The sequence below is a fragment of the Pinus tabuliformis genome, chromosome 1_2 (genome assembly GCF_031772625.1).
Source record: "Pinus tabuliformis cultivar Carrire ecotype Pingquan chromosome 1_2, CPIR1, whole genome shotgun sequence".
NCBI lineage: Eukaryota > Viridiplantae > Streptophyta > Pinopsida > Pinales > Pinaceae > Pinus > Pinus tabuliformis.
Genome location: NC_142298.1, coordinates 553,450,511 through 553,477,161, shown reverse-complemented (window position 1 = coordinate 553,477,161; position 26,651 = coordinate 553,450,511). Strand labels below are relative to the sequence as shown.

Below are 26,651 nucleotides of genomic sequence, written 5' to 3'. Positions count from 1 at the left end.
AAGCAAACAACCTTACATCTCATAGAAGGATTTAGAACACCACCAGCTTAGGAGTCTTACAATTCATGAAGTATGCCTAAATTATATGGAATGGTACAGAAGCTCGAAAGGCAGTTGAAACATTCTCTGTTCATGCTCCAATATTGAAAGGCAGCCTATAATATGGCAGGGACCTGAAGCCTCACAATCTCCTGGTGGATAAGCGAAGAGGTGTAGTAAAAATAGCATATCTTGGCCTCGGAAGAGCATTTACAATTCCTATTAAGAAATATACACATGAGAATCCAAAACCCTAAACCCTTCAACAAAGCAGCTAATAAATTATACCTTCAACAAAACCAGAGGGCTACCATTATATCAGAAAAAAGCACAAGTCCTTAACACCGAAAAGCTACAACATCATTTCCGTATGTTCCGAGTCTCACACTAGCTGCAAGCTTTGGAGATGGCAACCAAAACCAAGCTGCCATTAGAATCCAAAACCCTAAACCCTTCAAAAAAGCAGCTAATAAATTATACATTCAACAAAACCAGAGGGCTACCATTATATCAGAAAAAAGCACAAGACCTTAACACCGAAAAAAGCACAAGACCTTAACACCGAAAAGCTACAACAAAACTTCCAATAAGCGAGGTGAGGTGTTGAGAAACACACGGTGAGAGGTGTTGAAAAACACTTCAGAAAATGGCTGGTAGGATAAAAATCCTACCGGATAGAAGCCATCAGTCCAGAGCTCGCCACACATTCGGCGGACCTTCTCCAGTGCTCGCCGGACCTGCCACACCTGCAACAATTGGAAAAAATTAACAAATGAGCAAATGCAGAAGAAAAAAACCCAAAAAACCACACAAATACCATCGAAATTTGCAGTTACCTGTAAATTGGTACTGGCTCTTCCCCAAACAGCAAATAGCACGAATTAAACAACCACCCAGGAAACCCTAAACCACCGGCGGTCCAGACTAAACAGCAATTGGCACAGCAATTGGCGGGCAAATAGCGCGAATTAAACAACCACCCAGGAAACCCTAAACCACCGGCGGTCCAGGCTGAACAGCAATTGGCGGACATGAGCTCAACCATGGCGGACATCATGCACAGGTAATGGAGCCCTCCCGCGCCATCATCGGCGGAGGGCTTCGAACAAACACCGGACCCGAACAGAAAACCCACAGTCGGAGCATACATCGCGCGGTAAAGGCGGAAATGAGCGGATCCATGGTCGTTAAATAAAGTGTAAACCCTTGACACGCATGTTAACAGGTGGCGGATTGAGTTGGCGTGGTGTCGTACGAGGCCACGTGCCTGCAACGTGCTTGTCCGCCAGGTGGAGGGGAGGGCGCACAGGTAATGGCGTCCCTCCCCTAACTACTATTAAAATATTTTGTAAATATTTAAAAAATTAAAAAAAATAAAAATAAAAAAATCTTACTCCATATAATTAAATATTAATATTAAATTAAAATTCTAGATTAAAACATATCTATCAAAATAATAATTTTATACTATTAAAATTTAATTTTAAATATTTTAAACTTTTACTCTCTTACAATTCGGTTATAACCTTTTTTTAATTTAATAAATATTTTAAACTTTTACTCTCTTGCAATTGGGTTATAACCTTTTTTAATTTAATGAAATCATTTGGAGGAAAAATCTACGAGCAATCTACACTCTCAAATTCATCCATTTATTCATTCATAACCATTGTGCATATGTCTCCGTCGTGTTTTACCATATAATATGCACTTCATGTGTGTCTCTCCTTATTATCACTTAAACTTTGATAACCACACCGTGGTTCTCTCTTCGTTAGCCATGTATCCCTCTTTGCCATTGGTTAGGGAGATTATTTTTATTTAATATATAAATATTTTTTGATTTAATATAATAACAATTTTTTCTTATTTAAAATGCATTTTTCTTTGCCATGGGAGATTATTTTTATTTAATATATAAATATTTTTTGATTTAATATAATAACGGTTTTTTTTATTTAAAATGCATTTTTAATGTATAAATAGATTCAACACTTTAAAAATATTTATATTTTGTAAATTAAACAATTTAAATTTATAGTTCTCAAAAATATATACGAGATTTTTGCGCCAAGAGACTTTCTAACCAAGTATGATAAAGACATTGTAATGTCATGTCCTATTGAACATTTTGACTCGCTCAAAATACATAAATAAAAAAATAAAACAATAATCATGATTACCAATAAATCATTTTGACTCAATGATGTTAAATAAAAATTAAAAATTAAATTAAGTTTTTGGTGAAGCAATTTTTAGTTTTGAATTGTGTGCTTAGATGCAGGACAAAATTATTATGTGTATTTAAAAGTCAAAATCGCTCCTCGATGTGGGTAATCAATCAAATGACCAACTAGCCTCGAGGCTTTCCCCCTTGGCATGTGGCGAACATGCTCAAAGTACATAACAGTAGTTTGGGATGGGACAACCATCCCCCGATCCTTCTATATGTGATGGTCCTAGTTATTATGTCCCTTGCGCTCATGGGGAAGGTTGATGTGGTGCAGGAGATCAACAAAGAGTGTAGGGTGGTAAGTCTACTTGAGGGTGACCATGCGAACCCACCCTAGAAGCAGAATAGTCAGCAACGAGTAGAGGTGATCCTGCATGAAAGTGGTATCGTATTGGCTAGGTAATGGGTGTTTATTTGGGATCCTAGAGAGAAAATTGTCAGTTTCACAACCTTGCCTATCAAACGTGAGTATGTTGGTGGAACCTCTAGCTCCAGCCTGGGAAGGAACTTCTCTGTCAGACTGGTGCACTGGGGTTTTCAGGTACTTTCAAGCTTTTGGTTATGGTTTAATTGTGAAACTTTCTCACTGAACATGGAATGCTTCTGGTGGCATTTTGTTGTCCTTTTAGGCTTGAGGTTTTGGGTTAATGTATGGCACCCAATTGGGTGAGTTGGGCTTGTTATTGTATCTTTCTCTAGTCTTGTTAGTTCAGGGGCACAGGGGTGTGTGGGGTGGTTCTCGGGCGGCGGTTTCTCGGTGTCGTGGGGGCTTGGTATCTCATCTTCGCTTGGGTGTATAGTGTTCCTTATGCATAACGCTCTGTTGGTCTGAGCCCTAAGTGAGTTGTGTCGGAGACTTATACCCTTCTCGTTGTGTATAGTAATCTTGTGAAGTTTGTCTGAGTCCGGGAGGGTTGGGTTTGGAAGTCTCCTTCCATTTTCGGTTATAGTGTTTGGGATAATCATTTTTGGAAAAATCAAGTTTGTGGGTGACACGGGGTTATGTAGGGTTTGCAGCCAGGTCGTGTGTCCACCCTCACCTTGTTGTTTAGCTTGGGAGTTTTTGGTTTGTGGTTGTGGGGGTGGTGAACATGTGGAGTCGGTGGTAATATTTGTGTTTCAGGTACAAGATCTTAGCACGCCTCCCGTCATGCTTCACCAATGAGGCTGACCTCGTAGAGGTGGAGGGCAGCAGAGGCATGTTGGACACCACGCAGGCAACCATAGTCCATTATCAACGGATTTCGAGAGTGTGGAACGAGCACAGGAATTTGCCCAAGAACAGGTCCACTCCCTTGGTTGCATGGTCATGGCAGATTGAGAGGCATCCAGGACAACTTGGACATCCTATAGGAGCATCGATACGAGGACAGGAATGAGTTTGTCGCCTATATGGAAGATATCCAATTTAGTCAAAATGAGATCTTACAGTAGCTGGCCAACTGGCCAACATCTACCAAAGCCACCGATGAATGAACGAACATGTGCTTGCGTTGAAGGCCAAAGTTGAGCACATAAACTTTTACATGCATGAGAGATCATACTTGGTTGTAGTGCCTCCTTCGCCCCCTCCACAGCCACCTCCATGAAATAATGTTCAGAATTCAATTCTGTCTTTTTTATCACCATTTTAGTATGTAAGGCTTCTCAGCGTAGCGGAAATAACAGTTCTATGGGCATATCTTTTACATACTCTAGATCTCCTAGCCGTTGAGAATCATTTTGTAAAACATATTTTCATGATAATATAGTTGAAATTGTTAGATCGACAAAAAAATAAGAACCCAAAATTGTTTGAAGCATTAACAGAGAATTGTAATTTGTATTTATGTTTTTTTAGTGCTTTCTATTTGGCATAGTGTGTGTTTATTCCTATAATTTTTTTAACCGTTTTATTTATGTCATTTATCTCATGTTATGATGTGACTCTTCGAGTTTTCATTCTCATAGTTTTGCAATAATTGTTGGAGTTGCTCCTTTTTAAATGGGGGTTTAATCTTTTATATGGAGATACTATCTTCACCACAAAACCAAATCAATTTATAGGTATTTAGCCCACTCACAACATGTTTCAGTTTTAATGTCCAGAGAAAGTGAATTCGACATCTTAAATCATAGGCTTACGATTTGTTTTTAGGACAAAATGTTGAAATGAGAGTTTCTCTACAGAGAGACAAAAAGTTCAATTATTTAATAAAGAAAATTTTAGATTAGCATTAATTAACATTTAAAAGGAGAAACAATGATCATTATGTAAATGTTTAAAATTTTAATTTAATTATTAATAATATTATGATGTAATAAGAAAGAAAATATATAATGGAATTCATGTATTCAAAAGTATAAATAATAAATAAAATATCCATATATTGGTAAATGAAAATGAATTAATAAATTTTATATAAATAGAATTTGTTTAGGTGGAAGAAAGAATTTATATTTCCACGAAAAAAAATTATAAAAAACATTATATATTCCAAAGTAACAATAACCTAGATAGCAAGTCATTATGTATTTGCAAGAAAATGTGTGAGAAACTATTTTAGTGGTAATGTCCTGAGAGAATGAACTAGAGATCTCAATTCACAAGCTAATGATTTGTTTACGGGAAAAAATGGCTTATGATTTGTTTATGGACAAAATGTTGAATTGAGTGTTTCACACTTGTACCAAGAGAGAAAATTATTTAAATTATTTTATAAAGAGAAATTTAAATTAACATTTAAAAGGAAGAAACAATGATCATTATATAGATATTTATAATTTTAATTTATTTATTAATAATAATATGATGTAAATAATAGGTTTATAGGGCTTTTGTATATGAACATGAGTTATTGATTTTAAACATGTAGTATTAGTAAGCCATGGTATTCCCCCATGGTTTTACCTCTGTATGTATCTTAACCTCTAAAGACATCTTTAGGGTTGAATACAAGTAGTAAGAGAAATATATAATGGACTTCATGTATTCAAAAGTATGAATGATAAATAAAATGTTCATATATTGGTAAACACAAATGAATTAGTAAAATTTACATGGATAGACTTTGTATTTTTACCTTGGAGAAAGAATTTGTATTTCTATTTAACTTCCATTAAAAAAAAATAATGAACTTTATATATTCCAAAGTAACATTAACTCAAATAGCAAGTCATCATATATTCACAAGTAAACCTGTGACAATCTATTTTAGTAATAAATAGAGACTTGAGACCTCAAATCATCGCTTATGATTTGTTTATGGACAAAACATTAAAATGAGGGTTCACAATTATACACAGAGAACGAAAAATATTTAAATTATTTTATAAAGAAAAATTTAGATTAGCATTAATTACCATTTAAAAGGAGAAATGATACTATGATGTAAATAGTAGGATGATAAGGTTTATGTATATGAATATGAGTAATAGATTTAAGACATGTGGTATTACTAAACCATGATATTACTAGATCATGGTTTTACTTTTGGATATATCCTAACCTCTTGAGACATCTTTAGGGTTGGATACATTTCCTGAGTAAGTGATTATATTTGAATTGTTTGAAGCCATAAACAAAATATATGATGGAATTCATGTATTCAAAAGTAAGAATGATAAATACAAGTGAACTAGTAAAATTTACATGGGTAGAATCTATATTTTTACCTTGTAGAAAGAATTTGTAATTCCACTTTAAAAAAAAAAAAAAAACATAAAAAAATTGTATATATTTCAAAGTGACAATAACCTAAATAGCAAGTCATCATGTATTCCTATCTAAACATGATTTAGTAAAATTTATATTAAGTTTCCAAAAAAAGTATATAATAAACTGTAAATGTTCAAAATTAATACAGACAATAAATTGATGTCATTATAAGTAAAAGTTTATTAATATCATTGCAAGTAAAAGTAAAGTATAGAACACATAAAGAATTCACAGTATAGAACACATAAAGAATTCACAGTTATGAATTCAAATTTTTAATATAAATAATTTATTGATAAAAGCAAAATTATTATTAAATTTTATAGAATTTTCTTTATATTTTAAATCAATGTTTTGGGTCTCAAATTTCTATTTGATACTTAAGATATTTCCACTTAATAAAAAAAAACAATAATGAAATTTATATATTCCAAAGTAACAATAACTTAGATAGCAAATCATCATATATTTGCAAGTAAACATGATTTAATAGAATTTATATTAAGTTTCATAATTATGTCATTAATTGAATAAGCCTAGATCCATCTTAGCTCTCACTACAACAAATCCTTGTGATTAGCTCCATTTTTTGCTCCTTTTTTGGCTTCCAATGACACTTTTAGTGTATTTTTCTCCATTTTTTTTGAAAAAGTCAATGTTATTTGTTGGGATGGCACAATTTTTATGTTACTTTCATTGGCCAAAACATATAGGCATTATTTCAAGAAATAATAGCATCGTAATGTCGTTGGAAATTGGCGTCAGAAGTAGCATCGTAAATAGTGTTGGAAATAGTGCCATCAATTTCCCCAGAAATAGCACAAGTGATAGTGCTAGGTTTAGCTCCTTTTTTGGCACCTACATTACCTCCTTGGTTAGCTCCCTTTTTAGCCCCGAAATTAGCATTGGATGTGCCTAAATAGTTAATTAATTGAGTTTTGGGGGTTAAGTGGATAAGGGCTTTGAGGATTGTAGGATTTAGGGATTTAGGGTGCAAGGATTAAGGGTTGAGGGATTAGGGATTTGGGATTAAGGGATTAAGGGTCAAGAGATAATGGATTTGGTGCTTACGGGTTAGGTTGTTTAATGTTTAATGGCTAGGTTATTTTAGGTTTGGATGGTCTGTCGAAGCTTGCTATTACATGATTACATTTCAGTTCCTTTACTAATTTAGATTAATTAAGGTTCCAGGATTTTTTTTTATTACACAAACAATTGCTTAAGCATGTGTTGCCTTTCCTAATCAGATCGGATCTAGGAAATCCAATTATTCGTCCAATTAATACATACCTCACCTTGCCATAATACTGCATGATTAGACTCCCGGATGCGGGTGTTTAGGCACGCAGGTACTATGCAGTGACCTTGGGTTGGCAAGTGGCGAGGCCACCTTGCCACCCATGCTTCCACTCATAAGCATATACAGAAAGCCACTGTCGATACTAATGGCACATTAATGAACTGCGCGGGTCGAGGCTTCATCAATTTTTTCTTTAAGATGGCCTCTTCAGACCGTCTTCCCCCCGCTCCGCCTCCTCTGAACTGCAATTGTCTCCCTAATGTTGTAGAGCCGAACTCGCGTATGACAACGGGGAGACGCTGCCAAATTCTATGTTGCATTGAGATGGTGGATAGTGCACATTTCTCGCAGAGTCTTCTATGTTGCCTATAGACCGGTTCTTCGGTCTTGAATCTCTGCTCTAAACCACTGATTACAGGTCCTTCTATTCTCATTGACCACTCATACTTTGGCATTGCTCCTTCTCATCCTTGTCCGCTCAATTTTGCCCAGGTGAGCATGCCTCATCTACGTCAACGAATGTGCTACAGGAGGGGCAGTAGCAGAGGAATATCGCCCACCCTCCGGGGGTGGGCTCAGACTGCAGGTCCTCGGCCTGTTGACGCTGCTCCCCAACCTCCTGCTGCCTCTGTATCATCTCTGCAGCCTAGTCATTCTGCACAATTTCAATTTCGCTGCACGCTGGAACGTCCCTGCATAATAGCGACTATCTCGGTGGCATTTAGAGAGGAGCCACAAAACTCTGAAGACCCAACCTACAATACTCAGGCGCGGAACACCACCAGCAAGAGAAAATCCCCTAGAAGCAGCTCAGGGACGCACAGAAGCAATGAAGCAACTCAAGGACACACAGAAGCAGCTCAGGGACGCACCAATCCAGGCCGCTTCAAGAACATGGAAGAAACTCTGAGAGACAAATAGGATGCAGAAGATGACATGGAGGCGTACAGGTGTCTGATAGTGGAAGAACCTCCTCCTCCTAACGACACCTAGCTGGTCAATGTTTTTCAGGTTCTAGGTTCCCGGCTCCCAATACTATGGGTCTATTCTGGTGTTTTTTTTTATTCAATGTTGTTAATTTTGATGATTGTTCAAAAAACTATTCCACTCTGGCACTACAAGTTGTTACCCCTGCATGGGAAACAAACTCTTATAGTTTTGGACTGGTTTCCCTGGTGCGGGCAGTCTCTTTCCAGTCTTTTGTTGTTAAACATGGCATAATTTGGGGCTTGCTCTGCAGAGGTTGGTGCCTCCTTGTACTACTTTTGTTACATTAATAGAATTAGTCTAATTTAGAAAAAAAAAATACTGCATGGCTAGACCATTCTGACACCATTACATTTTACAATTAAATTGATGTAACCTCCATCGTTAGTAACAATAATCCATCATTATTACTTTTTCTTTATTATTCGTGTTGTTACATCTCGAGATCAGTGCAATCGTTCGAGAACTCTTTTTGATTTAAAAGTTCTAAATTTATATCATCACTCAAGTAAATACATAAGTGAGTAGGTAGGCCAGTCTGCTTAAACTTATCAATATTTATATTTACCATTTATAAATATTTGTGTCTGCCTATAAGGCCTAAGGAGGAGTAACTGTCGGTAATCCTAACACCTTAACATTCTCCCATGAGCAAGAATTTGTGTGTGCTTAAGAAGCTCTGTAACAGGTTCCTAGCATTGATCAGTAGTGTGCTTGTGAGCAACTATGGGTGGAGTAGCAGTCAGACACGAACCTAATTCTATTAATGTGTTGTTACAACATCCAGAAGCATTGGAAATTTTTCAAAGGGTTGGATGGTTGAGTTATTTTGAAAAATTACATTGTTTTAGTGAATTGCTCACTTTAGAATTTTCCCAAGCCTTAGTTGAACAACACTATATGGTCAGGGGTGTTAGATTTTTTTTTATAGAAGAGTTATTGCAAAAGTGCAGGGCTGCCTAAAACAGGAGAATGGTGGTTCTCAAAGAAAGTGGCCAATCCTAAAGCTAAGGCCATATTCTTATAGGAGGGAGAATAATTGATGCCCAAGCATAGGGATTTTGATAGAACATCTCTTCCTCACCCTTGGGAATATGTATCCCCCTTCATCCAAAAATCCATTACCTGTGACGGTCATTTTGGGCTTATTTTCAATTATCACTTTCAATTGTTGGCTCACCCGAGGATAGGGAGGTTGATTAATTTACCATATTACTTATTGAAGTCATTACAACACATGGTAGAATATGTGAAAGGGGAAAAACATCTAGAAACTTTTGTCACTAACCATGTGCTCATTAAATTAATCATCATGCATTCATTACAGAGACAAGGGAGCTTGTGGCATGCTTTGATAGTGAGACCTTGTGCTGGTGCAAATGAGGAGCATGAAGAGAGTATTGAAGTAGCACCCAGTGCTGAAGCAAACCCTAGCACTAAAACAACACCAAGATCTGAAGTAGCACCCAGCGCTGAAACAACACTTGTTGTTGAAACTACTATGTCTTCCAAGAGAAAGACAACTGCAAGATCTAAGCGAAGTAGGGTAGATACACCTCCTATGACTGGTTGAAAAAACCTTAAGAGGTTAAGTTCCATTAGAATGGCCCCTCGTTCATCCTCATGAGGAAAGGGGACGTGGACAGAAAAACTTGTAGTGGTGTCTAGTGACTCATTAAAGGAAATACTAGACAGTTTCTCGTTTGTAGAGGAAGTGTTGGAGGAAGAAACTGTTGGAACAACAATAATGCTTGAAAATGGAGTTAAGGAAGTGAATACACATGAAGGTAATAGTGCAGAAAGGGAAAGTGAAAATTCCAATTGGTGGAAGAACCCTTAGGAAAAGGGTGTGTGTAGTTGTTATACTAGAAGAGACTCAAAAACCTACTACTACAGCTAACGGGAATGTGTTGATACAGTTGGACCTTATGGGTTTGAGGAGAAACAATAGAAAGAAAATTAGGAGAAGTCTGCAAAGGAAGGCCCCTCTACATTTGAAATCCCTATTGTTACATTGGAGCCTAAACAAGAACTAGAGAAACAACAGGAGACAAAAGGACTAGTAACAAAAGAGCAGATAAAATAACAAGGGGTTGTTACTTCACCAAGTAAGATGAAATTTGACCCTCTCATTCAAATTGAAAATATGAGAAAGGAAATGAGGAGTTAAAGAAACAACTTGCCTTGGTTAAAGAACAACTTCATTTTAAGAATGAAATTGGATTGGATATGTTGGCAGAGGTTGTAGAAATGGCATCATCTATTGTCTCAAAAAAACTTTGTAAGGGTTGCCAACAAATCCTTGAGGAGGCTAAAATCATGGATATTGTTACTGTTTCAGTTGGAGTACAAGTGGGGGAACAAGACAAAGAATTTCAACCTGCTATTCCACAAGAACCTGTTGATGATGCTATTGTTACACAAGAACCAACAATCGAAGCAGAGAAGGAAGAAGAAAAATAGTCTGTTAATCCACAAGAACATGTTTATGATGTTGTTGTTACACAAGAACCAGTAGTTGAAACAAAGAAGACTAAAAATAAAAATATTATTGTACCACAAGAACCTATCGATGATGTTGTTGTTACACAAAAACCAACAGTTGAGACAGATAAGCAAGAAGAGAAAAGGGATTAGAAGGAGAATTTTTAAACAACTCACATTAAATTTGAAGATTTTATGAGGGTATTAGAGTTGTGGGAGAAATTAGCGCTCTTTCCCAAATATGAATTCACCTTCTTAAAGCGACATGAGGAAATGGTCAATGAAGTCACATTACCAAAGTTAGTTTTAGCGCACTCTTCTACATTAGATGGTCTTACATATCATTATAATATGTGTTAAAAACCATCCTATAGCTTAGGGCGCATTTTGATCACAGTGGTCATAGTTGTTGTAACTTGTGTTCTAAGTGTCGTAATGTGTCGTTTCAATTGTTTCACTTAGAAGAAGGTGTCACTTTGTTTCCATTTCGACATGACTGTTATTCATGAGTCTTATTTATTATTTCGGCTCGTATTGATGGTTTTTGTTATGAAACCAACTCACAAAAAGATAGAAAAGATAGATAAACCCCTTCAAGATAAGACTCTTCGAGGGGGCAACCTCCTTTACATTACACAAATGAACAATTCTTGGATGATACAAATGACAAGACCTCCTTTCTATATATAGGAGTCTATGGGGTCATAATATAATCAGAGCCAACATAAAAATAATAATGTAAAGGCACAACAATAACAATAATTGGCTTCTATGGGGAAGTGTAGTAACAATATGGGGACTATATGGGTACAACAATATAATAAGGGGGTTGCACTAATAACAATAAGGGGTTACACTAGTAGTACAGGGACCTAACATGCCCCTCTCCTTCAAAAAATGTTGTCCTCAATGCTTGAGTAGTTCTTGATGGTTCTGTATAAAATTATCATCCTTCCATGTGGAATCTTCAATAGGTAAGTTCTTCCACTAGATGAGGTACTCTGAAATCGGTCGATTTCGTAGATGTCAATTTCTCGGTTCTGTGACTGCTTCAGGTTCCAATAATGTTTTTCCTTCATTTCCAAGTTCTGGAAGTATTGTTTGAACTAGGGTCTTCTCCAACTTTTGAATGAGTTCGCACCCTGCTTCGTCATTCTTCCATTCATCCCTTGCTTCGTTTATCAAATTTGGTTGGATAATTATACCAACCTCTAGCATTTCTGAAACCATACATTCAATTTCACTCCTTTGGGCATATGGATATCTGTAAGGCCTGATGTTTGGAGGAACACTTCCTGGAATCAAATGAATAGCATGATCATGATCATGATCACGAATAGATGGGAAGCCTTTGGAAGTCTCAAATACCTTGGAATGATTTTCCAAGACTTTTTGGAGATATGGAAAAATATATGATTTCAATGTGGGAACCTCTAGCGAACATAATTGCACAATTACGCCCCTTTGTTCTTTATTTATAAGCTTTTTCATTCCGTTAGAGCTTATTATGTTTCCTGGTTTCCCTGTGATACCCCTTAATTCAACTTCCTTTCCTTCTGAAGAAAATTTCATGAAAAGTTCTTGAAAATTAAAAGATATTGTACCCAAGTATTGTAACCATTGGACTCCTAGTACAACATAAACACCACCCATTGGAATGGAAAACAATGGGCTATTCAATACATATTCTCCCATGGATAGCTTGATATTATGGCACTTTCCACAGCAATTTATGGTTCCTCCATTTGCAACCATCACTTGACACTTTGGTGCTGGATATAGGAAGCAATTTAATTCCTTGGCTATCTTACAATCAATAAAATTATGGGTACTACTCGAAGAAATCAACACTATTACCTTTTTCTTCTTGATATGCCCTTCTATCTTGAGACTTTGAGGAGTGGTAATTTTGGCCAATGCATTATAAGATATGGTTGGATTTATTTCTTCTTTCTCTGGGGTTGGTTCCTGGTGAGTATCCTTTTCTTTTGACGTTTCTCGATCCTTTTCTTCTTGATATTTCACTGCTTCAACCTTCTTCTTCTTGATATGTCCTTGTATCTTGAGAGTTTGAGGAGTGGTAATTCCTACCAATGCAGTGCAACATATAGTCAGATTAATTTTTTATTTCTGTAGGGTTGGTTCCAGGTGTATATCCTCTTCTTTTGATGTTTCTTGGTCCTTTTCTTCCTCCTCTTCACAATCAATGTAAAATAATTTCTTCTCAGCACACTTATGACCTTTAATGTATTTGTTATCACAATTGTAACAAAGCCCTTTTACTCTTTTTTATTCCAATTGTTGTGGTGTCAACCTTGCAGGTTGTGGAAGGCTAAGAGAAACAACACTTCCATATCTGTAGTTGTGAGGGGTAGACTTCCTTGTTTCTATAATTTTTCTTTCCACTTTTCTTGTCAACCTGAATTCCGTCTCCAATGAATTAGGTTCCCAAAGACGAACCTCATGTTGAATGTTATCCTTTAAAGTCCCTATGGAGACATCAATCCTCTGCTTCTCTGGAATATCATTTTCTGTTATATTCAATTTTTGAAAGTCCTCAATTTGCTCTTCCATTGAACACTTTTTTTTGAGATTTATCAATTGGCTAAAGAAGGTGTTTCTCTTTGTATCCTCATAATGTTCTATCATTTCCTCCGTGAAAATTGACCACGTAACAAGTGGTTTACGAGAACAAAGCCCTTTATACCATAAAAACTGATCCGGTTCTAAATATGAAGATGCAATAGATACCCTTTGTAACAGTTGCACCTCATGTAGATCAAAATATTGCTTCATTCCTAGTATCCAATTTAATGGATCATTTCCATCAAACTTCCTCATATCACCTTTTCTTGATTTTAGGAGCTCGATATTGAAACGACTATAACTCTGTACTTTCAAATCTCCAAATTCTGAAATTACGTCCTGAATTAGCCCTCTGAGTCCTCTTTCTAACTCCGCAAGTTTGATCAAGGTTGGATTCTGCAAGGAAGAGTTATGTCAAATCTCCCACGATGACTTGATTATAGACTGGTTCAGTGGAGCGAAATTGTACAAAGTGCCACGTGTTAATTTTCAACCTTAGGACCTAAAACCAATACAAAAAAAACTACAGTGCGTCCTATTTCTGTAACTTCTTACAAAATTTCAATCTAATGCTCGTAGAGAAAGTTATGACTATGTTCCCAAGGTCACCTGTTTTGAATATAATTCGAGTCTACAAAAACCCTAATTTCCTCAGATCATATCTCCGAAAATATAGCAAGACAAGATTTGAAATTCATAACCAAGGTTTAGAATGATTTATTCTCAAATGGGTTTTTGTTTTAGATTCTGAAACTTCGTAGCAAAAAATGTATAGCTAAAATGCCATGATGACCTGTTTGAGATGGAATTCTGGAGCTTGCAACAACCATAACTTCCTCAGATCATATATTCGAAAATATACCAAGACAAGATTTGAAATTCGAACCTATGATTCAACGCGACTTTGTCTCAAATTGGTTTCTATTTTAGCTTTTGAAACATCGCAAAAAAAAAAAAAAACGATAAAAAAAAATGCCATGATGACCTGTTTGGAGCAGCAAAACCCTAGAATCCAAAGCTTTGATACCAAATGTTATGAAACCAGCTCACAAAAATATAGAAAAGATAGATAAACCCCTTCAAGATAAGCCTCTTCAAGGGGGCAACCTCCTTTACATTACACAAATGAACAATTATTGGATGATAAAATTGACAAGACCTCCTTTCTATATATATGAGTCTATGGGGTCATAATATAATCAGAGCCAACATAAAAATAACAATGTAAAGGCACAACAATAACAATAGTGGGCTTCTATGGGGCACAGTAATAAAAATATGGGGACTATATGGGTACAACAATATAATAAGGGGGTTGCACTAATAACAATAAGGGGTTACACTAGTAGTATAGGGACCTAACAGTTTTACATGTGTGATCCAAGTTTGAGTCATGTTCAGATGCATTTCCCTCTTTTACTCTGGAGATCCCACACTTATCCATTTCATAGCCCTTCTTGGTCCTTTAGCCCAATGCAAGTTGTCAATCCTTTAGCCCTATTTTCAATTGTGAATTTCAACCTATCTAAGGCCCTCAATGATGCAATCATACTCCCAAATATTGGTTCACTAAGTCCCTCTCAATATCATCCCAAGTCTGCTACACATTATGATCTTCCCAAGGGCAGTCACTTGATCCTCCTTCTTCATATTGACCCACTACACCAAGTTTTTATCACCTCTGCCTTACATGACACATAGAGCACTCCTAGCTAGCATCATGGACCACTTTCACCCATTTTGTAGAGGAAAACATGCAATGTTGGGTCCCTATAATACTAGTGATTACCCCATTACTATTGTAGTTGTACCCCTTATTAATATTTTTGTGCCCCTATTGTCCCAATATTGTTATTACTGTGCCCCATAGAATCCCTCTATTGTTATTTTTGTGGCTTTATATTATTATTGTTAGGTCGGCTGGGTTATATTGTGACTCCTTAGACTCCTATATATAGAAAGGAGGCTTTGTCATTTGAATCATCAAAGAATTGTTCATTTATGTAATGTAAAGGAGGTTTTCCCCTCGAAGAGGCTGCATTTTAAGGCGTTGATCTATCTTTTTCTTGAGCTGGTTTCATAACATTTGGTATCAGAGCTTTGGATTCTAGGGTTTCGCTACTCCAAACAGGTCATCATGGCATTTTCGCTATAACTTTTTTTCTGCGATGTTTCAGAAGCTAAAAAAAAAAAACCCATTTGAGAAGAAATCACGCTGAACCTCGGGTCCAAATTTCAGAGTATTTTGCGCTATATTTGCAGAGATATGATCTGAGGAATTTGGTCTTTTTGCAGACTCCTGAATTACATTCCAAATAAGTGACCTGGGGAAAATCGTCATAACTTTCTCTCTGAGAATCGGATTGAAATTTTGTAAGAAGGTACAGAAATAGGACAGATTGTAGTTTCTTGTATATATTTTTCAGAGCCAAAGGTCAAAACAGTGACTCGTGGAACATCGTACAAGTTCGCTCTACTGAATTAGTCTATAATCAGGTCACTGTGGGATATTGGGCATAACTCTTCATTGGAGAATCCAATTGGGGTCAGACTGGTGGCATTGGAAAGATGACACAGAGGGCTACCGCATCTTGCAATTTCAAAACTGGATGATCCGAAATTACAAAGATACATCAGAGGCAATATCGAGTTCCTACAAAGTGAAAAAAGGTGTGTAGATTTTTAAATTTTTGCTTAAGCTTGGTTTAAAAAATTATTTTGAAGGAATTCAAAGGGCATAGTAGAGAATTAGTATCGGTAACTGATGCCCCGAGGAAAGAAAATGCAAACACCTAGTAAGCAATCTGAAATCTCTAGCATGACTCATGAAGAAGAGGAATAAATGCTACATGATATATCAAAATTACAAGACCAAGTGCAACAAATTTCACTCTCACAAAAGCTAACAGAAGCTAAGATAAATGGCGTGGAATCTAAGATAAAGGGTGTGGAAGCCAAGATTGACGATTTGAAGATAGATTTGAAGGAAGATTTGATAAATTTTCTACAAGAAATACTTACTAATGGTGAAAGGGGAGTAAAGGAAACTCATGATGCAAACAAAGGAAATGTTAATAATGATTTCATAGAATCTAATGTTGGATTGAAGATGCACCATATTCCAAAAATCGATATGAGGAAGTTTGATGGCAAGGATCCCGCAACATGGATATTACAGATGGAGCAATTTTTCGATCTCAATAATGTGCAAAACACACAAAAGGTACGTATTGCAACGTTATATTTGGAACCAAATCAGTTTGTATGGTATCAATGGCTTTGCTCTCGTAAACAATTTATCACTTGGGCAATTTTTACAGAAGAATTGATAGCACATTATGAGGATACAAAAAGCAACACTTTTTTTAGCCAATTGATAAGTCTCAAACAAAAGGGTTCAATAATGGAGCACATTGAGTTCCAAAAATTGAACATAAGGGTAAAAAATATTCCAGAGGAGCATAGGATTGATGTGTTCATAGGGTCTTTAAAGGATAATATCCAACATGATGTTCGCCTTTGGGAACCTGATTCATTAGAGAAGGCATTCAGGTTAGCAAGAAAAATGGAAAGAAAAGTTATGGCAACCAGGAAGCATGCCACTCACAACTATAAAGACGGAAGTGTTGTTGCCGCTAGTATTCCACAACCTATAAGGTTGACACCACAACAATTGGAAGAAAAAAGAGAAAAAAGGCTTTGTTACAGTTGTGATAGAAAATACACTAAAGGTCATAAGTGTGCTGAGAAGAAATTATTCTACATAGATTGTGAAGAGGAAGAAGAAAAGGAGCAAGAGAGGTCAAAAGAAGAGGATATACTCCAGGAACAAATCCTAGATGAAGAACAAATGAATCCGACCATATCCTGTAATGCATTGGCGGGAATTACCACTCCTCAAACCATCAAGATAGAAGGAAAAATAAAGAAGAAAAAGGTAATAGTGTTGATTGATTCAGGAAGTACCCACAATTTTATTCATTGTAAGGTAGCAAAAGAATTGAATTGCTTCTTATATCCAGCACCAGAGTGTCAAGTGATGGTTGCAAATGGAGGAACAATAAATTGCTCTGGAAAGTGCCATAATATCAAGATATCCATGGGAGAATATGTATTGACTAGCCCAATGCTTTCCATTCCAATGGGAGGTGTTGATGTTGTATTAGGAGTCCAATGGCTACAATCCTTGGGTACAATAGCTTTTAATTTTCAAGAACTTTTCATGAAATTTTCTATGGAAGGAAAGGAAGTTGAAATAAGGGGTATTGCAAGGAAACCAGGAAAGATAATCAGCTCTAATGGTATGACAAAGATTCTAAAAAAGGAACGAAAAGGTGTAATTGCACAATTATGTTCGCTAGATGTTTCCACATTGGAATCATCTATTTCTCCAGATCTCCAAAAAGTCTCGGACAATCATTCCAAGGTATTTGAGACTCCCAAAGGTCTCCCACCTATTCGTGAACATGATCATGTTATTCATCTGATTCCAAGAAGTGTTCCTCCAAACATCAGGCCGTACAGATATCCCTATGCCCAAAAGAGTGAAATTGAACGTATGGTTGCAGAAATGCTAGAGGCTAGTATAATTCAACCGAGTCAAAGTTCTTTCTCTGCTCCAGTAGTATTGGTGCACAAGAAGGATGGATCATGGCACATGTGTCCAGATTATAGGGAGCTCAACAATCTCACTATTAAATATAAGTTTCCCATTCCTGTCATTGATGAATTACAAGATGAATTGCATGGATCAATTTACTTCACCAAGTTGGATCTTCATTCAGGATATCATCAAATCAGAATAAAGACTGAAGACATTCCGAAAACAGCATTTAGAACTCATGAGGGTCATTATGAATTTTTGGTCATGCCTTTTAGCCTTACCAATGCACCCTCAACATTTCAAGGTTTGATGAATTCAATTTTCAAACCATTCCTTAGAAAATTTGTGTTAGTATTTTTTGATGATATACTGATCTACAGCAAGCCTTGGAAGGATCATGTTGAACATGTTGACAGGGTGCTACAACTATTGGAGGAGAAACAATTATATGCAAAAAGATCCAAATGTTTCTTTGGAGTACAAGAGGTGGGATATTTGGGTCATATTGTATCTCATGAAGGAGTTAAGTTAGACCCTAGCAAAATTAAAGCCATTAAGGAATGGAAAATCCCCACATCCATAAAACATCTGCGAGGATTTCTCGGGTTGACAGGGTATTATCGCAAGTTTGTTAAGAATTATGGGAGAATAACAGCACCTCTAACAACACTATTGAAGAAAGATGCATTTTCATGGACTCCAGAAGCAACAAAGGCCTTCGAACATCTTAAAGAGGCAATGTGCCAAGCACCTGTCTTAGTTACACGAGACTTCACAAAAACCTTTATTGTGGAATATGATGCTTCAGGAAATGGAATTGGTGCTGTTTTAATGCAATATGAAAGACCCATTGCTTTTGAAAGTCGTCCAATCAAGGGAAAGTTTTTACACAAAGCTATTTATGAGAAGGAAATGTTGGCAATACTCCATGCACGTAAGAAATTGCGACCCTGCCTAATGGGAAGACACTTCAAGGTAAAAACGGATCATGATAGCCTTAAATACTTTTTAGAACAAAGATTATCCTCTGAAGAGCAACAAAAGTGGGTCACAAAGATGTTGGGTTATAACTTTGAAATCATCTACAAAAAAGGGAAGCAAAATGTGCAGGTTGATGCACTCTCAAGAAAGGATGAGGATGTGGAAGCATTGTTGTGCGCCATTTCTATTATCCAACCAGATTGGATAAACAAAGCAAGGGAGGAATGGAAGAATGACAAAGAAGTGTGGGCACTTATTCAAAAGTTACAACAAGATTCCAGTACGTCGGATACATTTAGCTGGAAAAATGATTCGTTATGGTACAAAGATCGCTTATACCTCTGTAAGAATTCCCAGCTAAAACAAAAGATTCTTATGGAATTGCACACTTCTCCCTTAAGAGGGCACTCGGGATTTTTAAAAACTTACCACAGGGTTAAGAAGGAATTTTTTTGGGATGGCCTTAAATCAGATATTCAAAAGTTTGTGGCAGAATGTTTGATTTGCCAACAAAATAAAGTTGAAACAATTAAGACACCGGGTCTATTATAACCTTTATCCATTCCAAGCCAACTTTGGGAGGAGGTTTCAATGGATTTTATCACAGGTTTACCCAAGTCTGAGGGAAAGAGTGTCATCATGGTGGTAGTTGACAGGCTTACCAAGTATGCACACTTTTGTGCATTATCACATCCATTTAAAGCCAGTACAGTTTCTACTGCATTTATGGAAACAATTCAAAAGCTACATGGAAACCCAAAGATTATTGTAAGTGACAGAGATCCCATTTTCACAGGAAATTTTTGGACAGAATTATTTTCTTATCTTGGTACTCAGTTAGCTCTTAGCTCATCTGATCATCCTCAATCTGATGGGCAAACTGAGATAGTAAACAAATGTTTGGAAGGATATCTTCATTGCTTTGTATCTGATAAACAGACACAATGGGTCAAATGGTTGCCTCTGGCTGAATGGTGGTATAACACTTCCTTCCATACAGCAAGAAAAATGACCCCACTTATGGCACTTTATGGGTATCAGCCACCATCCATCACATCATATTTAAGAGAAAATTCTAAGGTTCAAGCAGTGGAACATCACATCGAACATCAACAACAAGTCCTCCAATTCTTAAAGGATAACCTTGTGTTGGCATAGAATAGAATGAAACAACAGGCAAATCAACATCGTAGCGAAAGAAGTTTTGATGTAGGTGATTGGGTATTCCTACGGCTACAACCATATAAGCAAATGTCCCTCAAGCAAGCTAAGAACGATAATAAATTATCACCAAAGTATTATGGTCCGTACAAGGTGTTGCAAAAGATTGGTACTATGGCATACAAGTTGGAGCTTCCTGCAGCTTCTCGATTGCACCCAGTTTTCCATTTTTCATGTTTAAAGAAGGTTATAGGCAATAAGCTCCCAGTTCAAACAATATTGCCAGAACTTGACAAGGAAGGAAAAATTATATTGGAACCAGAAGCAGTCACAGAAACAAGAACTCAATAGCTACGAAATCGATCAATTTCAGAGTATCTTATCAAGTGGAAGAACTTATCTGCTGAAGATTCCACATGGGAGGATGAGAATTTTATACAGAAGCATCCAGAACTACTCAAGCGTTGAGGAAAACACTTTTTTGAAGGAGAGGGGCATGTTGGGTCCCTATAATACTAGTGATTACCCCATTACTATTGTAGTTGTACCCCTTATTAATATTGTTGTGCCCCTATTGTCGCCATATTGTTATTACTATGCCCCATAGAATCCCTCTATTGTTATTTTTGTGGCTTTATATTAGTATTGTTAGGTCGGCTGGGTTATATTGTGACTCCTTAGACTCCTATATATAGAAAGGAGGTTTTTTCATTTGAATCATCCAAGAATTGTTCATTTATGTAATGTAAAGGAGGGTGCCCCCTCGAAGAGGCTGAATTTTAAGGTGTTGATCTATCTTTTCTATCTTTTTCTTGAGCTGGTTTCATAACATGCAATGTAAAGATCCTCTTATCTCCTAGGCTAAGAGGCTTCATCCCTATGGCCTCCCTCAATGAAAAGTGCACTACAAATGATCAAGCAAAAACTGTTGGGTCAAAATATGCTAGCCTAGGATGAAAAGTGCATTAAAAAGAAACAATGACCCCTTGTTGAATAAAATTGTTCTTTATCTCAAGCTTCCTTATCTTTTAAGTGCATGGCACACTCCTGAAGGTTGAAGCCTTAGCCTTCCCCCTTCCCCAATGTGCTTTGTTCCCAAGTTTGGATTAACATCTTCCTCTATATCGCATGGTGTAGTAGGTAAGGCTAAAGGAAGCCTCCTCCCCATCTTTGACCATTCAAACTACGCCCTCCTTAAAGTTTCCATTTCCTTTGAACGCATAGCGCATTCCTCAAGGTCGAACCTTTCACCTTCCCTCCTTCCCTCCTTCACAATACTCTTATGAGCCCTAATCTTTCCTTTAACCTTTACTTCGAGTGCATGGCATAGCAGGGAAGGCTGAAGGATGCCTCCCCTCACCCTTGACTAGTCAAATGTTTCTTTTAGGCTTCCCTCTCTTTCTTTAGAGTGCATGGTGCAACCCCTAAGCATGAACCTTTCAACCTTTTCCTTTCGACTTCCCCCACTGCACTGGACCAAGGAGAGCTCTTCCTCATAGTGCATGGAATAGTTTAAATTAACATTGGATCCCTCCTAAGCCATTGACGAGCTTTATTGTGCCCTCTTAATCAAGCCTTCTTCTTCTAACTCTCCCATAGGCCTATCATAAGTAGATCACTCCATGAGCTAGGAGATAGAATAGATGTTTCTAAGATTGATCTTTCCCCGTCATGAATTATTTGCATTGGCAGAAGTACCTTCCAAGCATGAAAAGGTGATATGCAAGAGTACATAGTAAGGAGAAATCATGAAGAAACACCTGCAAAAAATAAGCACTAAGAGATTTATCATGGAGCAAATCATGGACCGAGATGGAAATAAGACATTGTATGACTCAGAAGATTTTGATATGATCAAAGAACTTTTTGAGGGTGGATATGAGCAAAAAAGTGTGTCTTTCATGAAGATAAATCATATATCATATCTATCATCAAGAATTCAAGATGAAGCAACAAGGAAGACAACTTGGCATTGCCACCTCATCATGAAGTTCATGTCATCATTATCAACCTGTAATTTATACGAGTGTCATCATAATAGTCAATATGTGTCCATGATTCATGCCACATCATCATGTGGAATGTAATGATTTATATTTAAAGAAAAGGAAAAAATGTAATCTTTGGAAGTCCAAGAGTCATATGTGGAATATGAAAAGTCACTTAGCCATATATGGACAAAATGTCTTTACGAGAAGTCCAAAAGTCATGTAGAGAAGTCAAAAGGTCATTTATAAGTCCAAGAGTTGTTCAGAAGTCAAAGGACATAAGGGATGTCCAAGAGTAATTAGGATCATCCAAGAGTCATGAAGATATGAAAGGTCATTCCTATTATTATAAAAGGAACCTCATAACTCAAGGAGGGGGATTTTGGAGGCTTAAGCTTTAGAGAGCTAGTCTAGGCTTCTCTACTTGGCATAGGAGAGAAAACTAGTCTTTGGAGAAGCAAGAAGTCACTTAATGTTCCACTATTGGAACTATGTCTCGCTATTGTAACAATGTACTTGGATCTTTCACCTTATAATTGAGGCTCGATGAGCCAAGACATTTTCATGCATGTATTATGAATTTTTTAGGATTATTCTTTGGATGTTTGCTATATATGTTTCATTCATATGTATTAAGGACATCGAACTATTTTGGTGGCCTCAGTACTTATCTTGTTGAAGGTGTGTTGTATGTGGTTTAATGATCTCTATGTCTATGTGAACTACTTAACTGTATAACTAACGAATCTCTCTTTGTTCATGTGTCTCTCTAAGGTTAGTACTATTACTTATTTCTAGAGGCTTGATTTTGTTTCCCCTCATGAAGATCTCCTTTTACACATTGCAATAAGTGTTTCACAGTGTTAGCTTACTTTCTTATTCAAGGTTTATATATGTAATCTCTTATGTTATTCATTGAAACTAAGACAAACCTTTGTGTTGGTTGGGCCAATACTCCAGATGGAGCTCCTAATCCAAATGGTGTGAGGTCTAATTAGGACTTCACCTCGGGGAGACCCCTTGTATGTTGGTAGTATCCAAGACCATCAACATTATGGCATTAGAAGGAGGGCCAGATGACAAGGTGTGCCCTTTGAGTCTATGTTGAATAACTTATATGTAATGGCTAATCCTCAAATCATACTCCCGAGGTGTTTCTCTAATTTATCCATTTGTCAACTTTTAATCCCTGATGAGCCTCTTTATGACTTGTCTTAATCAAATTTTGATGGCGAGGATGGAACATCCATAGCCGAGCACATCTATGATTTTCTTAAGTTTTGTGAATATTATGAAATTGTTTATGAATATTTTTCTTGTGTGCTTTTCTTCCTCATTCTCGAAGGTCATGCCAATCGATGGTGCCATACCTTACCATCTACTTCCATCCACTCTTTTGATCAATTCCTTAAGGAGCTTCATCAAGATTTTGATAGGTATGGTTACCGAGATGTTTTTAAAAAAAATCAATCATCTTAGAATGGAGCCTAATGAATTAATTGAGGGTTCTTCCAATTGATTCCTTCACTTATGTTGTGAGTTTCCTAGAGAAGATACGGATTGGGATTTCCTTAAATGAAGTTCAAAATTTTGGTTCAAATTTCTTTACATGGTGAATCTAAAACCCAGATATTCTTGTTCTCCCAACTTTCAGAAATTGTGAGACACCTCTAATTTCAGAGGAGGAACCGACTTCAAGTTCTTGATCTTCAGGGAAATCGTTTTAACGCTAGCTTGGATCCATTGTAAAATTAATTCAATCTCAAATTTTTCTACTTGGCTTCCAACGACTTCTCAAGTTTCATTCCTGGTGAGCTCGCTCGACTCAAGTGCCTCACACGGCTCAACACTTATGATAATAATATATGGAGATCAATTCCACTAGGGATATAAAACCTCTTGTAGATCGTAACTCTATTCCTAGAGAATAAAATTTTGTTAGGGTCATCTATATCTCAGCTTCTTACATGACTTAAATTTTTCCAATAATGAAATTTTTGGTGAAGTTCCATGCCAACTTCTGGAGAAGTTCCTAGTGTCGGCCTTTGCTAGTAATGTTGTGCTATGTCAATGAAGTATTTTTTTGGCCTATACCATTCCAACACCAATGGTTGTGGTGGTGTTATCGAATCCCAACTCTGACCTAGGATCGAGTTCTCCCATGGAAACAAGATCCAAAATCGTGAATCTCAACACGGGGGGGTCATCATTTCCATTATGTTTCGGCATTCTTCCTTTCTAATTTTGATAACACTTGTTTTTATAGTGTACTACTGGAAAAAAATATGTCGAGGAGGACAAGGTTGATGGAAAATCGACCTATGAGAAGACGGATTACTCTAGTGGATTCCATATGCCAGAGATGGAGAGGAGTAAGCTTGTGTTCTTTGATAGGAAAAAGCAGTTTGAGTTGGAGGATCCATTGAAAACATTAGCTGGGATATTGGGGAATGGGAACTTTAGGACTATTAACAAAGTTGTTCTTGATGATGGGTGTGTTATTGTTGTCAAGATGACATTTGAAATATATACAACTTGTGTTGTTCCAATAATCGTTTTCTTTGCATCAAGTCTCTGGTTTGGAAATATTGCATATCTTCATATTTCAGTGGCCTTCTTTCAAATGCTAAAAGCCTAGATTCAAATTGCAACTTTCTTGATGATTGTTATATTTGGTTCTAACAATTTGGGATGTGATTTATTCCTCAACTTGCTAGTAGTTAGTATTGGAGTTGTTTTTCATTTCAACATAGTTGGAACAATTTACCAAGTTACATGCATATTTGTTGAATCTCTTCAATTGGTATTAACTCAATTCCTCCTTCAAAAAAGGGGTAGAGCTTAAATCAAATCACCTGTTTGTATTACATAGATCCTTGCAGTTTCCTATTTCTTTTTGTCCCTTGGTATTTGTTGCAGAAACTAGAAATGGAGGTTCAATAGTTGCAGTTCGATTTTTGGATTTTTTTCTCAAACACTCTTTGTGAATTAGCACTACACTTCTCCATTTTTCTCATAATTGGTATAACTAAAGTAGTCACTATTATACTAGTTGGTGTTCTAAAGGATTGGATATTAATTTCTCTTTCAATAGTAGTATTCCTGAAGTTGACAATTGTAGGCCTCAACATCATTGGATATGTTATTTCTCTTTGGGGTGTGGTAATGTATAACTACTTGAAAGTAAAGGATGCGTTCCCAATGAATCAATTTCCCATTGATGCTGCTACATAAAAGACAAAATCATCAATTAAGGATTGGAAGTTTGACAAGATGTCATGAGATGTTTATGATGTCAATGGAAATTCTATGCGGAAGGTACATGGTGCTTGTGGGGTTTCAGGCTCAAAAGTCACTAGCATTATGCATTCATTTGAATCATTCTCCCATCAAATCACAACAATGGGAACAAAAAATGTGAAACTTGAGTACTTGGAGGAACTATTTACAACATCTCATTAGACAGTGAAAATTTACAAAGATAGGCCACCAGATTTCTACCATACCTTGGCATACCAACAAGCAAACTGTCTCGAAGTCCATTTGTTAGGCCATACACTATCAATATCACATTTCGCCCACAAGAATTATAGGGTATCTCTATCCTTGTACCTTCATTCATCATGGTTATGGGTCACCCACAAGCCCACAATTATGCATCAACTACACAACACCCTTGCCATCGAAGTCCATTTGCTAGGATGTACAATGTCAGTATCATAATTGGCCCACAAGCATTACAATATAATTATATCCTTGGACTTCCATTCATCATGGTTATGGTTCAACCACACAAAACCCTTCTCTTCATGGCTCATATTCAACAAAAGTGTATTAGGAGAGAACTTCATGCAATGGGGACCATTGCTTCCTAATTGGGGGGGATTGATTAAAATATAAAGTTTCATCCACCCATAAATATTTACCCATGGTATTGTAACTCAAGAAGGCACTGAAAAATACTATAAAGAATGGGCTTCACCTCATAAAAGGACATATTCATCCACTACAATGTAGTATAAAGGATTTCCCTATTTAATACAGAATTATCTACTTTTCATATTGTTGTTAGGTAATTACTATGTATTTTGTGTTCAATGTTTTTTTAAGAATGTTTTCAGGGCAGATATGTATGTTCAATTTCCTCCTCTATTTGAATTCATGGCTCTCGTATCTTAGCCCCTAAGATCCAGATCAACATCTCTACGAGTTTCTTTGACTATGTAGGAAAGAGGTCATTTACTTACAACATTAAAATGATTGGATATCTCCAACAAGTGTGTAGTGCAAGTTGGGATCCACCTCACTCTTTATGAAGTCCATACCTAGTAGATAACCATCAATCCTCAAGTATTGTGCTCTAGGTGTGTGTTTAATACCATTCAGTGCCTTCTTCAACCTGCATACATGAGATTATATCCCATGCACCTCAAATCCCCATGGTTTCTTGATGTACACTTCCTCCTAAATAACCCCATTGAAGAAGCATATCTTCACATCCATCTAATGTATCCTCCACCCCATCTCTAGCGAAATAAAAATATCATGGCCCTGATAGAAGTGTACCTGGCGACTAGAGAAAATGTCTCCTC

The 26,651-nt window shown here is 36.7% G+C and overlaps 1 pseudogene; it reads left to right on the top strand.

Moving 5' to 3' along the window:
- The first annotated feature begins 24,571 nt into the window (after positions 1-24,571).
- On the top strand, positions 24,572-25,293 carry LOC149206783 (putative sugar phosphate/phosphate translocator At3g17430 pseudogene; annotated as a pseudogene).
- The last annotated feature ends 1,358 nt before the right edge of the window (positions 25,294-26,651 follow it).